At 35.6% G+C, this 15,000-nt stretch overlaps 1 protein-coding gene and 1 long non-coding RNA gene across 2 annotated transcripts in view; one reads left to right on the forward strand and one right to left on the reverse strand.

The window, feature by feature from the left end:
* Nucleotides 1-15,000, forward strand: part of LOC136844378 (zwei Ig domain protein zig-8-like) — a 623,526-nt gene that overhangs the window by 264,388 nt on the left and 344,138 nt on the right. The window lies entirely within an intron of this gene.
* Nucleotides 1-15,000, reverse strand: part of LOC136844206 (uncharacterized) — a 30,446-nt gene that overhangs the window by 15,136 nt on the left and 310 nt on the right. The gene's annotated exons all lie outside the window — the stretch shown is intronic.

A 15,000-nucleotide genomic window follows, 5' to 3' on the forward strand; every position in this document is an offset into this window, starting at 1 on the left:
GGCATAAAGAGGAAACCGCTTGCATCCTTATCCCATGAAGTAATGGCTGCCCCGTTAAAGTTCTCTTTAGGTAGACTGCTAATCACCATAAGTCTGTTTTGAATAGAATAAAGCCAGTTAATTATGTGAATTAAAGGCAAATAACAGGAGAGCGATTATCATTATTAATTATTTCATTCAACAGAATGGCCGTTTGGATGCCGTTTAGTTTGCATTGTAGTTTCTCAATCTCTCGAATGAGTTTCTGTGTAGCAGCAGGGAAATCACGTTATTATTATTATTATTATTATTATTATTATTATTATTATTATTATTATTATTATTATTATTATTAAACAGTTGAACCCATTTCATATGGAACAAGCCCCCAGGTGCCATTGACTTGAAATTCAGGCTTCCAAAGACTATGGGGTTCATTTGGAAAAAGTGTCAGTAGGAAACAGGAAATGCAGAGAAAAGATCAGTTATAAGGAAAGGAAAAAAATCAGTTAACAGATTAATAAATAAATGCGATTATGGAAGAGAGGTGGAAAAAATGTTAAACCAAGGCAAACCCACCTGCTACATTTTGTGAAAATATCTCTCTCTCTCTCTCTCTCTCTCTCTCTCTCTCTCTCCCTAGAGAAAATTTCTGTTGTTTTTAAAAATAAAAAAGGTACCACTTGAGAGAGAGGAAAAACAAATTTCTGTTGTTTCCAGAAATAAAAAAGGTACCACTTGAGAGAGAGAGAGAACTCTGTTGTTTTCAGAAATAAAGAAAAAGGTACCACCTAGCGCCTCGTATTTTTTCTTATATACAGCTGGATAAATCTAGGTTCAAGATTATTCACTAGAATGAACTCTGAATAGGTAAGTCAATTTCAAAATCAACGAGGGAGGACGAGGGATACGTAAAATTCTTCCGCCCCCCCCCCCCCACCTCGTACACGACTGAATACTAGTAAAATCAAGACAATGCAATAGACCAGGCGTAGAAAAGACGGGGAGATTCTCGCAGTTTTGCCTCAAGGTAACCCTTTTTTAGTTTTCTGTAAAAGAAAATTATTGAGATGGGTATTTGTCTGTCCGTCCGAACTTTTCTGTCCGCCCTCAGATCATAAAAACTACAGAGGCTAGAGGGCTGCAAATTGTTATGTTGATCATCCACCCTCCAATCATCAGACATGTCAAATTGCAACCTTGTAACCTCAGTAGTTTTTATTTTATTTAAAGTTAAATTTAGCCATGAGCGTGCGTCTGGCACCTCTATAGTTGCCAACAATAGAGGCCACCACCGGGACGTGGGTTAAAGTTTCATGGGCCGTGGCTGAGACTTCCATACAGCATTATACGCTGTGCAGAAAACTCGATTGCGCCGAAGAAACTTCGGCGCATTTTTTACTTGTTACCTTATATACCCGGCAGTATAGCCTATTCCAGAGATGTAACCGAGTACAAGGACCTTTCCCTGGAAAAAAAAGGGACGCCATATCTTAAAAACTAACCATAGAATTTTCTTGAAAATAATCTCATTATGGTTCCCACACCCAAATTACACTTTCGGTACTATAACTTAATTTAATCTAGGGGCATGGAATACTAGCACACATCTCAGGAATTTGTTACCCGGCAGCAGTGTATTGGGAAGAGACCAGCAGGGTATTGTACCTTAAGGGAAATACTTGCAATTTGTCCCTTAAGTCTTTTAGGAACTGGCAATATTTCCCGCTTCTTTGCCGAGAGGGTGCAATTTGCCACCGGAATTAAAGATAATAATATCGACGGTAAAACTCTACAGAGAAAGAGCTTTCCGGAGTATGGTCGGTTCTCATTTTTTTACTCTCAATATTAATAATAATAATAATGAAAAAATGAAGAAACGATATTAACAAAATAATTATTAGCGATTTACTTCCCTGTATTGTGTGACGGGGCATGTCAGATAGCGTGAATAAAACACTTTAGTTTTTAGTTGGTGATGGCGAGTGTAGGCCTCTTCGTATCTAATGCAAAATAAGTGATATCATTATATGTAATCATATCTGATTCTGTTTATATGTAATCATATGCAGTTCAAAATGAGTTATATGTTTGCATGTAATCATATCTGATTCAGAATGAGTTATATGTTTTTATGTGATCATATACAATTCGAAATGAGTGATATGTTTGTATGTAATCAAATATAATTCAAAATGAATTATATGTTTATATGTAATCATATCTAATTCGGAATGAGTTATATGTTTATATGTAATCATATACAATTCAAAGTGAGTTATATGTTAGTATGTAATCATATACAATTTGAAATGAGTTATATGTTTGTATGTAATCAGATGCAGTTCAAAATGAGTTATATGTTTGTATGTAATCATATAATTCAAAATGAGTTATATGTTTGTAATGACAGACAGACAGACAGGAGTTATTTTAAAATATTTTATTACCGCTCCAGTTGTTGTACAGTATTATTTCTTAATGCACTCGACATGTGCAAATTATTCGAAGACAGTACTTGTTCATCGGAAAATTTATTCCTCTGAAAAATATCTTATGAAAAATAATCTAGAGGTTTGTTCTAATTTTCCCTTAAGAATCAATTTGAAAATTTATTCTTATGAGAAATATATGAAAAATAGTCTAGAAGTTTGGTCTAACTTTCCCTTAAGACCCGAATAAATTTGAAAATTTATTCCTGCGAAAAAATATCATATGGAAAATAATCTAGAAGTTTGTTCTGCTTTTCCCTTAAGACCCAATATATTTGACAATTAATTTCTTTGAAAAATACTTAAAAAACAATCTAGAAGTTTGTTCTAATTTTCTCCTTGGACCCGAATAAATTTGAAAATTTATTCCTGCGAAAAAATATCATATGGAAAATAATCTAGAAGTTTATTCTGCTTTTCCCTTAAGACCCGAATATATTTGAAAAATTATTTCTCTGAAAAATACATAAAAAACAATCTAGAAGTTTGTTCTAATTTTCTCCTTGGACCCGAATAAATTTGAAAATGTATTCCTGCGAAAAATATCATATGGAAAATAATCTAGAAGTATATTCTAATTTTTCCTGAAGATCAGAATAAATTTGAAAATGTATTCCTGCGAAAAATATCATATGGAAAATAATCTAGAAGTTTATTTTAATTTTCCCCGAATATATTTGAAAATTTACTCTTCTGAAAAATGCATAAGAAACAATCTAAAAGTTTGTTCTACTTTACCCTTAAGACCCGGATAAATTTATAAAGGCCGAGCCTTAATTGCTGGCTGCGATTACATTCCTCTCATCGGAATGAAACTCATTCCAGTGTTTAAAGAAAAAAAAAACGAAAGAATGATTCACACACACACACACACACACACACACACTTCTGCATCTTCTCATCGTACGAACTCGAGAAGAAGGAGAAGAAAACTCGGGTAGCAGTTTGTTTTGTAACGAGTGATAAACAAATCGAGAATATTTGTGCCTCACTTTCCCTTGCCAATAAAACATGACTGAATTCAAAGAGGTGTTTGTTCTTGTTATCGTCATAAATGAAATTGCATCCCCTAGAGACACGACGAGCGAGCTGTTGCACTCAAAAAGCAAAAACAAACTGCCGGTGCTGTTCTATACATAATGGAAGTAATTAATTACAGCTTATGAGAAGATTTTTGATAATGTTATTTTTTTCTCTCTCTCTCTCGAGTTTGCAAACAAGGTGTTTCCTTGTTTACTGATTCGGGGTTTTAAGTCGGAACAGTTTCCTTCCCGTTCCTAAAGAAATAAGGAGTGATTTTTTTTTTCATCGGGCCTTATCGCTATGGGTAGCTGAATTAGTTGAATGGTGAACACACGCTTATGAGCTGCCTTAACCGCTGTAATAAACACACACACACACACACACACACACACACACACACACACACATATATATATATATATATATATATATATAATATATATATATGTATATATATATAATATGCAGTATGTGTGTACGTGTATAAAGTCATTGTGTTCGTGTAAATCTACGATTGACCAAGTGTATATGCCTCTGTGTAGTGATATCATTTCAGCCTTTGAGCTATAGAATTATATAGATCATTGCTCTTGAAGAGAATCATACCCGCTACCTCCTCGCTACCTCGTTGTACTGTTGAAAAATAATACTTATTTTTTGTGAAGGAGACCAGATTTTTCAACGGATATTTCCACACTGGATAAAAAAAAAAAAAGTCATTCTCTCCAAGTATCCTAGAAGGAAAATCGTTACATTTCGAGTCTTAGTGATGAGAGAAAAACCTCCTTAATTCTCCCAGGTAGTGATAAAAACAAAACGAGTCCAAAGCAATCACTGCAAAAGGGACGCAGATCACCACTCAAATTTCCTCGTGTAAATTGAGAACACTTTGTCTCAAATCGACCAAAGGAGGTGCCACACCTTGTCTTGCTATTACACGTCGACGGTGGAGATGATCTGGTCATTTCTGACATTTTCTGGTTGCTGCTAACCCCAGGCTGTATCGTGCATGCTGCCCGGCCATACTTGATCTCTTAATCATGTACCCCGTAAGGAGGTAGTGCCAACAGTGCGCCTCACTTGGTGCACTGTAGGTATTCCTTGAATTGAATTGAATATAGAATTTAGGCCAAAGGCCTGTGAGGTCATTCAGCGCTGAAACGGAAATTGGCAGTCAAAGGTTTGAAAGGTGTAACAGGTGGAAAACCTCGCAGTTGCACTGTGAATCAGTTGTTAGGAGAGGGTGGAGAGTAAGATGGAAGATAGAGAATATGAAAGGAGGTACGGTAAAAGGAAAGAAAGGGGTTGCAGCTAGGGGCCGAAGGCAAGCTGCAAAGAACCTTAAGTAATGCCTCGGTCCCTACCCGCAATCCTTTTCATTCCTTTTAGTGTACCTCCGTTCATATTCTCTTTTTTCATCTTACTCTCCACCTTCTCCTAACAATCGATTCATAGTGCGACTGCAAGGTTTTCCTCCCGTTAAACCTATATAATACCTTCATAACCATTTTACTCTCAGTTTCCCTCTAAGCGATGAATGATACCTTATGTCCCAGCGCTTGACCTTTGGCTTAAATTTTATGTTCCATTCCATTCATCCTCATGTATTTGGAAAGTTTTCCTATCACGCAGTGCAATGCCTGAAATAATATTCATTTTGACATTATTTAATGAAGCATAGGTCCTAGACAGGAAATTAGAAAAAGGGCAGAGTACACAATATCATTTTTAAATAAAAAAAAGACCAGTTTTTGCAAACTTTTGCCCTCTCAGCGAAGGCATCATCAGGGCTAATATTTCATTCATTCACCTTTTTTTGAGCCTGCTAATGACACAGTACTCAGAACTGATTAAAGTACTAACGGTCAAGTAATTGACTTGAAACATGACATCAGGTAGAAAAAAAAGAAGATAGTTTTATTTTGAACGTAAATTTCGCATAAATATGGAGTGAAAATATCATACAGTTTTTGCCTCGAGTAAAAACACCGAATCGTTAGCCGTGAAAAAAAAAGAAGAGAGCTGAAAAATGTCGCTATATTCAGGTGATTTTATATGGAAAATTTAATTTCGCTGCACAAGTTTTTATGACAGTTTGAGACTAATGAATTTGGTATCATGTTTCAAACTCCTCTCTTTTGTCATCCACACTTTTTTCCTCTCTGTTATGTATGTCGTTATTTGCGCATTAAGTACTTTTCTTCTGTATGGTCCTATCACCTGCTTCAACACATAATCTGATATCTAGATTTTTAGACCCAATAGAGTTTTGTTTACCTCAATTGTTGCTTCTTCCTCGTAGGAAGATTGCGTTCTCGGAATCATTATTCTTTAGTTTTATTCATCGTTCATTGCACCAAAGGACATGATTAAGTCAGGTTATATAGCTTTTAGCTAATGAGAGATGAGTCAGAAACTGACTTGGCTTAATTCTGGTAATGGAGAAAACATTACCATCCTTGCAGTGATATCGTCAGCGACTGAAGCCCTCAAGGGCGTCTTTGAGTGGCTCTTGCCGAATGCAACAAGCATTGTTTTCAAGATCAAGTCGCTCTTGGCGCTAAGAGAGAGAGGGAGAGGGGGAGGGGGGGAAAAAACTGCTTCGGGAACGTTGAGAACATATTCACACAATAATAAGTGACTCACTCTTTCTCTCAAGGGGATTAATGAGTGGCTGTTCTGTGTTGTTGCCATCCAGTGTGTTGTACTCAAGGGCGTCATCTTTCTTGTCGTCAGCAATTTTTTTTTTTTTTTCGCATTTGAAAACGTTCTGATAAACTGTAACTCAACGTTTCACTTATCTGGGGCAGAAGCATCATGCAAGCTTTGCAGTGTGTAAGGATAAGTAAGGAATTGAATCAAATTATAATCAAAGTTGAAAAGTTGATAATTTGTGGAAAAACAATTCGCAAAATAAGTTATTTCTACTAGAACAGAGGAGAGCGAAAACTGAGAAAATTATTAGCAGGAAAAGATGGTGTTCATCAAAAGAAAGACAAAACGTATCTCCATATATATGAATATTCAAATATCCAAAAGGAGAATTGATTGTATATGTACATTTAGAACGGAAATGACGATAAAAGCAAAAATTGCATTTTACGAATGAGTGTTCCATTGTAAGGTCAAGTCTTCTGGAAGATTTGTTCCAAATGATAACAGAAGGATTTTCTAGTTGGAGAATTATTTACTTCTCAGTATCTGACGACATGAGAAATGAAGGCTAAGAATATCGCCGTAGTTAAACGCATTCGCTCACATACGCGCCTTAGAATCAGTGGTTCTTAACCAGGGGTGCTCGCACCCCTAGAGGGTGCGAAGCCGGTTCCTAAGGGGTGCGAGGATGCCCATGAATAATGAAAGCAAAATATATTTTTATATACGCATGTTATTTTTTCTTCAAAAAATATAAATAAAGTAAATAAATAAATAGATTAATAATAATCATAATAATAATAATAATAATAATAATAATAATAATAATAATAATAATAATAATAATAATAATAATAATAATAATACAGTACAGACAAAATAATGTAATTTTATTTTTATTATTAAGTACTCTGGATTTTTGTCATGCAAAAAAGAAAAAAATTGCAAGCTGTGGGAATGAAGATTAAAAAAAGTGTGATCTTGTTATTAATACACAATATTATTGTATTTTAGCCTTTTTTTAAATCAGCAATTCAGGGTGTGCGAGAACTGGCTGATGATTTGAAAGGGGTGCATACACTGAAAAAGGTTAAGAACTACTACCTTAGATGTAAGTTGGTAGCACAGTGTGTGTGGAGAGGGTCGACGAGGTGCTGATGAGTCTTCTGTATGTTTATACTTTTGTGGAAAGAATTTTTCCGCGCAGGGATTTAATCCTTGACTCGGCGTTTAAAGGATGAATGGGCCAGTAAAACTTATTTTTGTCTTCATCAGGAACCATCCCATTATTAAAGAAAACGACTTACAGATATATATATATATATATATATATATATATATATATATATATATATATATATATATACATACATTTATATGTATATATATGTATTTATATACATATTGTATATATATATATATGTATATACTATATATATATTATATATATATGTATGTGTATATACTATATACAGTATACACACATATATATATATATATATAATACACATATATATATGTACCCGTGTATATATATACATGTATATGTGTACTGTGTGTATACTATGTATGTGTTTGTGTGGGTATTTGTGAAAGGCTCTTTACGAAGGAATGGTCGTTAGTTAATGGAAATGTTTGGGGATCCATTTTGACGAACCAAAACGCTCAGAAATCATTTCTATTTTTTACTAAAAACGAACGGCCAGAATTGTAGACAGACACGGCATTTGAAATAATTAATGTTACATCCGAGACCGCAGTCAAACTCAGATTAACAAATTGTTTCAAGTTCAGTGGTTCTGATATACAGGACCAATATTGAAAATACATCACTCCACAATGACAAAATATATTTCCAGCTCGACCGTCATGCACGCCGAGCTCGGGAAAGTAGGGTCGCTGTTTACAACATACAGGGGAAAATGCACAGTTAAATATTTACGTTTTTTTTTTTTTTTTTAATGCAAAGGGGAATGAGGTGGACAACTTGATGCCCTTCACTTGACCAGGCTCGAAATAAGCTGAAACAGGTAAAAAAAAAAGTGCGCCGAAGCTTCCTCGGCGCACTCAAGTTTTCTGTACTTCGTATAATCAAGGCCACCGAAAATTGGTCTGTCTTTCGGTGGTCTGGGTATAATGCTCTATGAGGCGCGGCCCATGAAACTTTAACCACAGCCCGGTGGTGGCTTGGTCTATATCATTGCGTTACGCACGATAATGGCTAACTTTAACCTTAAATAAAATAAAAACTACCGAGGCTAAAGGGCTGCAATTTAGTATGTTCGATGACTGGAGGGTGGATGATCAACATATCAATTGGCAGCCCTCTAGCCTTAGTAGTTTTTAAGATCTGAGGGCGGACAGTAAAATTGCGAGCAGAGAAAGTGCGGACGGACAGACAAAGACGGCACAAAAGTTTCCCTCTCGGAAAACTCAAAGTTAAAAGGAGGGAAGGTGAATGGGGCTCATCCAAGATGGAAGCGAGTGACCCTCGTTTACAGGGAAGAAAGGGTATAAAAGTCAGGGGAAACAGAAGCAGAGGTGAATTCCAAAACCTCGCAGAAAACTGGAAGATGCAGTCAGTGAGCCCCGTGACCCTACGATTGCCCTTATCACTGAGTAAATGTGGCAAGAGATGACCTGAAAAAGTAATGATACTTCTGTTGAGCTGTAACTTAAAATCAGCATTTCCTCGATATGTTTATCCCACCAGATAGTACCAAAATACGACTTCTCTTTCATTCCTTTTACTGTACCTCCATTCACATTCTTTCTCCCATTTACAATTGCTTCACAGTGCAACTACGAGGTTTTCCTCCTGTTACGCCTTTGTAACCTTTTGCTCTCAATTTTCATTTCAGCGCTGAATAACCTCATAGGTCCCAGCGTTTTGTCTTTGGCATAAATTGTATATTTTCCCTAACTACATGTCATAAAAAATCCCTAAGTTGACAGATTTCCACGTTAAAAATCGTTGGGATAATTTTAAATCATATTTTAAAACGAAAATTCAAGCACTCTTAGTTGTCATCTAAAGTTCCACAAATTTCATTCAACACTCTCAGTTATTATATCATATGTAATTTGTCTGTTTTGTTACGTTTTATTTAAGTTTCTTTCCTTGTCTTCAGCAATCTCCTTCTTTCTGATATATATATATATATATATATATATATATATATATATATATATATATATATATATATATAGATATATATATATATATATATATATATATATATATATATATATATATATATATATATATATATATATATATATATATATGGCATTTGATAGCATTGACAACGAGTTTAGGTCATACTCTATGGAATGAATTTTCTCATATATATATATATATATATATATATATATATATATATATATATATATATATATATATACACACACACACGAGTATATAATACAGAGATGATGCAACTGCCTCTCTTTTTCTTACCTACCTCATCACGGTAGAAATAATGAAAACGATATTAGAAAACGAAAGCGTTGTAGAGGAATAAAAAACGGACGACTGACACACCAACAGATAGAGAGAAAAATGGAAAAATACAGAAAAACAGGCCAACAAGTCATAATGTTTTTCCGTCAGGAAGGAAGCCACATTTGATGGTAAATGGCTGTTATTGCGTTAAGGGGGCCATTTCACCACCGGTCTAATTAATATCTACAACAAAAACATCGGCCGCCACAGCGATGGGATTATCTAAATGGTTTATTCCCTTCTAATGATGTACTGTGATCAAGTCCCATGAATTACGTGGGGAAAAATAATGTGCTGTAATTTTCATAAGGGTTATTTATTAACTAATATGAAGCTCTCTGTATGTGTACCCATCCAGAAGAACCCTCATAAACACAAGTCGTCCATGCACGTATTTAAATAAGTCAAAATTATTTGCTTTTCTGAGTTTTGGAAATTAATAAGCATGGGAACGACGATAAAAGTGTTTCCCTATATTAGCAGTTTGCTTATGAACTTGTGTTTACGAGGCTGAAAATATTGAATGGATTTAGACTGAACTATAAACTGAACGTAGATAAAGGAAAGCTTCTTTCAAAATCATGCCAGAAAGAAATGTTTTAAAAGTATGATTATATTACTTTGCAACTGAATGCACATTCCGTATGTACCTGTAACCTGCGGTGACAAAATAATAAATCAAGAATAGGGAAATGTATCTTGACACGAAAACACCAACAACAGCAACAATCACACCAGAAGGAGAAGCTACACACCAAACAGCCGACACAGAGGAAGGAGGAGGAGAAAAGACGATTCTCGAGAAGCTGGAAATATCTGGCATTTTCGCGGTGTGAAAACAGCCGCAGAGTAAGTAATCAAAACTATCGAGGGGAAGAAAAAGACATTTTCTTAACAGGGGGCGAACTTTAAGGAGCCATGTCGGGAAATGCTTCTGGTGGGGGTGGGAAGGGGGAGTGCCAAGAAAATAACGTCATTTTGGTGATCGTTCGGGAAGAAATTACGTTTGCCGGGGGAGGAATGTTCTCGGGCGGCAGACGAAAAGAAATGGCATTAGTGACGGGTCCCTGGAAATGGCAATGTTAAAGATTTATGAAAAGGACACAGGAGAGTTGCCGTTTTTAGAAAACGACCTTTGGTCGTGTGTGAAGAAAGTGGGAATTAGTTCGGTGGGTCCGCGTCCAAAATAGATTCCGTGATGCATATTCTGTCCGCTTGAAATTAGTTATTTGTACCGTATTAACCAGGGGATTGGTATTATCTTTAAAATAGTGCCCTGATTACCCCTGCCTGTGAGTTATTTAATTTAATCGCTCCCCCTCCTTGATCTAGGAACTCTCCTTAATTTTTCGATTGATCACTTTAAAAATGATAGAACTGAAGATTTTAGGTGTTGTCAACATTTACATTGTATGTTCTAGAAACTCAGTCTCTGCTGGTGGATCGTGCAGATGTGTAACATGTTCTATGCTTAAAAAAGTAGATACATGCATTGCGAAAACATACACAAACGTACGTAAACACGCTCACGTATATTGTATATACAGTATATATATATACACATACATATACATAATATATATATACACACGTGTGTGTGTACCAATGTATATGTATATATATATATATATATATATATATATATATGTGTGTATATAAACCTTATTGGTTAATCATTCTCTTATCGAATCTGAAGTAACTACCCTACGAATTGGGTCAAGCGTACAAGGTGTCGACAAAGAGTGAAGAAAATAAGAGCAAAACATTCATTAAACGGGGGCGCTTTGACCACGGTTGCTGACGAACACTGAGGCCATTATAACTAATTAAAACTCTCACGGCATCAACTACCATTAATTAAATTTCAGACTATTTGCATTCTTGGCCGCCCTTAATCGTTCAATATCACGGTTTTTTTTTTTTTAATTTCCTGGATTTATTCATAAAGTTGCGAGAGCAAAGGGACTTCCATTAATCTTTGCCGAAATTCGTACATCCAAGGTGGTATGTATTGACAGAATACGGGGCTCATACACGTATTTAACCTCCCCTTGACCTGCGCCGAAAAAAAAAAAAACACGCACCCCATTTCATCGCGTTCTTCTTCCAAAGCTGTGATTGGCGCCTGGACATCATCGTATTTATCAGGCCTTTTGGAGCTTTTAGAGAGAGATTGTTTCCCTGGGCCATTGTGTCACGGCGCAGCCAATCAAGCGAATTTTATTTTCCACTTTTATAATCTTGTTATGGCGCGCGGACAAAATGTTTTGTCTGATTGTGCTACCGAGGTCCAGTCATCACGGAGGTGAATTGCAAAACGGATATGAAAATTACATTTTTTAAATTGCATTGCTGCAGTGTAATTGGCGAATGTCACATCGCTGAAAATATAAACACATGATACATTATCCCGGAGTGGAAAAAAAATCAAATAAAATATATTGTGATGTAGCGGACAAAAATACGTACCCACGTTATAGTAAATTCCATTCCATAATTGATACATCACAAAGCAAAAAGCTTTTTATTTTCCGATCACTAAGCTCTACGGTACGGAAAATTGCTTTCATCTTTTTTTTCGCCTTTTGTTCTTTTTGGAATAAAAATAACTTTTTTCGTATTGGTTCAAAAGTTTGCAAAGTTACGCTCGTTCGAGTGACCGATAACAAGATCTTGATGAACAGGACACGACGACTAATTCTCGTATGTGTGTATGGCTGTACGTAGTTTTAGTTTTCCGAAAAGAAAGCTATTGTGCCGGCTTTGTCTGTCCGTCAGCACTTTTTTCTGTCCGCACTTTTTCCTGTCCGCCTTCATATCTTAAAAACTACTGAGGCTAGAGGGCTGCATATTGGTATGTTGATCATCCACCCTCCAATCATCATACATACTAATTTGCAGCCCTCCAGCCTCAGTAGTTTTTATTTTATTCAAGTTTAAAGTTAGCCATAATCGTGCGTCTGGCTACTGTATAGAAAAGGCATCCACAGGGCCGTGGTTAAAGTTTCATGGGCCGCGGCTCATACAGCATTATACCGAGACCACCGAAAGATAGATCCATTTTCGGTAGCCTTGATTGTACGATGTACAGAAAACTCGATTGCGCCGAAGACACTTCGGCTCATTTTTTTGCTTGTTATTTTCTGAGATAGAAATGCCATGTGCATTTGTGCGTTATTTTGCGTATTTCTATATTACTTTTGTACAAATTAGGCTGTTTTTTTCTGAAACATAAGAAAATAGAAAGCTCAAGTGTTGGCTTTGTGTATTCTTATGCATAATGAAGAAGCCAGATTCTGAGGGCCTGGAATTCAAGAGAATAAAAGGAATTTTTAATATATGAATCAAGAAGCTATAAAGCTTCGTCTTAGACGATTAAAATATAAATAAATGGAGTATTCTACCCGTGCCATAGATATTTTTGAAATTTAAAATAACGGGCTAAAATGAAAACCACCTCTGCAGTATTTTCATTTTGGGAATTGACAAACAGCTGAGCAGTAGAGAATCCTGTTACCGCTTCCATTCCATGGGAAGTAATCCTTTGGTATCTTTAGAGGATTGAAGGATGAATCTTCAGCCTTAAGAACAATTTCGATGGAACTTTCCGTTGCATCCTCCCATTCCTTGACACCCAAATGAAGTTTTTCGAGAGAAAAAAATTCCATCTTCTCGTCGAGAAAAGGAACATTTACAGTACTAAGATTTGGGCAAGAGGTTTCTTTATTTTATTTTCAGTTCACGGGCACTGTATCCCACTTTTGCTGATGGAAAGTTGCGCATAAAGTGTTGAAGGGTGTTGCCGAGGTTGACAAGTGGCTGAAATGTCAGGCCAATAGTTGGCAGGCCCCATCAAGAAGAAACAAGTGTAAGTATCTTACCTAAAACTCAATAAATCGTTTGAAAATGTTTGTTGAGCATTCGAAGGGACAACTACCCTCACTCATTGAAAACACAGCAGTTGTGCTCTCTGAAAGGGAAGGGAAAGTTATTTTCCTAAGAGCACCATAAAGATTTTTGAACAATTTTGTGGGTCTTTCTGTATGTTCTTCAAACGCAGGAAATTTGAGTGGTTTTAAAGGTGGTCCGCTGGTATGGTCCCAAGCGTCGTGACATGCCACTCAGATGTTGCGACTTCGCGACTATCCCCCAGGGCGATGAAAAACCACTGGCTCTGTATCATGATCAGTTACTGCTGCAGTGTGGGGTCTGCGGTGGGAGGTTGAAACCAGCATTCTTTGGAAGCTTGAATTTCAAGCCAATGGCCCCGTGCGGTTGTTCCATGTGAATAGGTTTCATTTAATGAAATAATGATAACTGTTTGTATAAGACCTGTATATTTTTCGGCAAGCAAGACATATGAAGGTTTCAGATGACACTATTTAATAAAACTGAACCTTTTTCATCCCTTACGCAACACCCTCCGTCCATCCGTCTGGAAAAAAAAATACATTTTCGCTCTCATTTGACGCAGCCTCAATTCATCTTCGGTTTTTTCGTTTCTTATTGCGTTATGGGAAATGCAAAAGGAACTTCCATACCTCAGATATTACTTTTCAAATGAATTTAGTTTAAAAGAAATTTAAAAGACAAAAGGAAAAAGTATAAAACGATTTCTTCCATTCTTTGCAATAGAATGATGGAGTCTGAAACACTACTGGCGCATGTGATTGTTAACTGGTGCTCTTGATATGATTATTCTGAAACGTGCTCCGAAGTCCGTTGGAGGAGAATTCTCAAAAGAAGACGTCACTGAATGCGAAAATGTATGGTATTATTTTTTATATTTATTACTTTTGCTTATACCAAAGAGTAGGGTTTATGCTTGCAAAAAACTGGAGTGATTATTTCTCCATTGTCACTATTATTAATCAACTTTAAAGCTTGAGAGCATTCTTTTTTCCTCCTGTCATTCTACAATATGTAGTAAAATTTGTGGATAATGTCTGCGGTAAACAAAAATACGAATACCAATATTGTACAAATATCAGTTATATATTCTGTACTGCTTCAAAGCAGAATACACGCACACACACACACACACACACACACACACATATATATATATATATATATATATATATATATATATATATATATATATATATATACAGAGTATGTATATATATATATATATATATATATATATATATATATATATATATATATATATATGCTCAAAATCACACAGATGCTCCGGAGAAAAAAATGAAACGCTGATATATATATATATATATATATATATATATATATATATATATATATATATATATATATATATATATATATATATATATATATCGTCGAAAATGTAGCCCTAATACCACCAACGTGTATTTAATTAAT

This window comes from Macrobrachium rosenbergii, chromosome 12, assembly GCF_040412425.1.
Source record: "Macrobrachium rosenbergii isolate ZJJX-2024 chromosome 12, ASM4041242v1, whole genome shotgun sequence".
NCBI classification, from domain to species: domain Eukaryota; kingdom Metazoa; phylum Arthropoda; class Malacostraca; order Decapoda; family Palaemonidae; genus Macrobrachium; species Macrobrachium rosenbergii.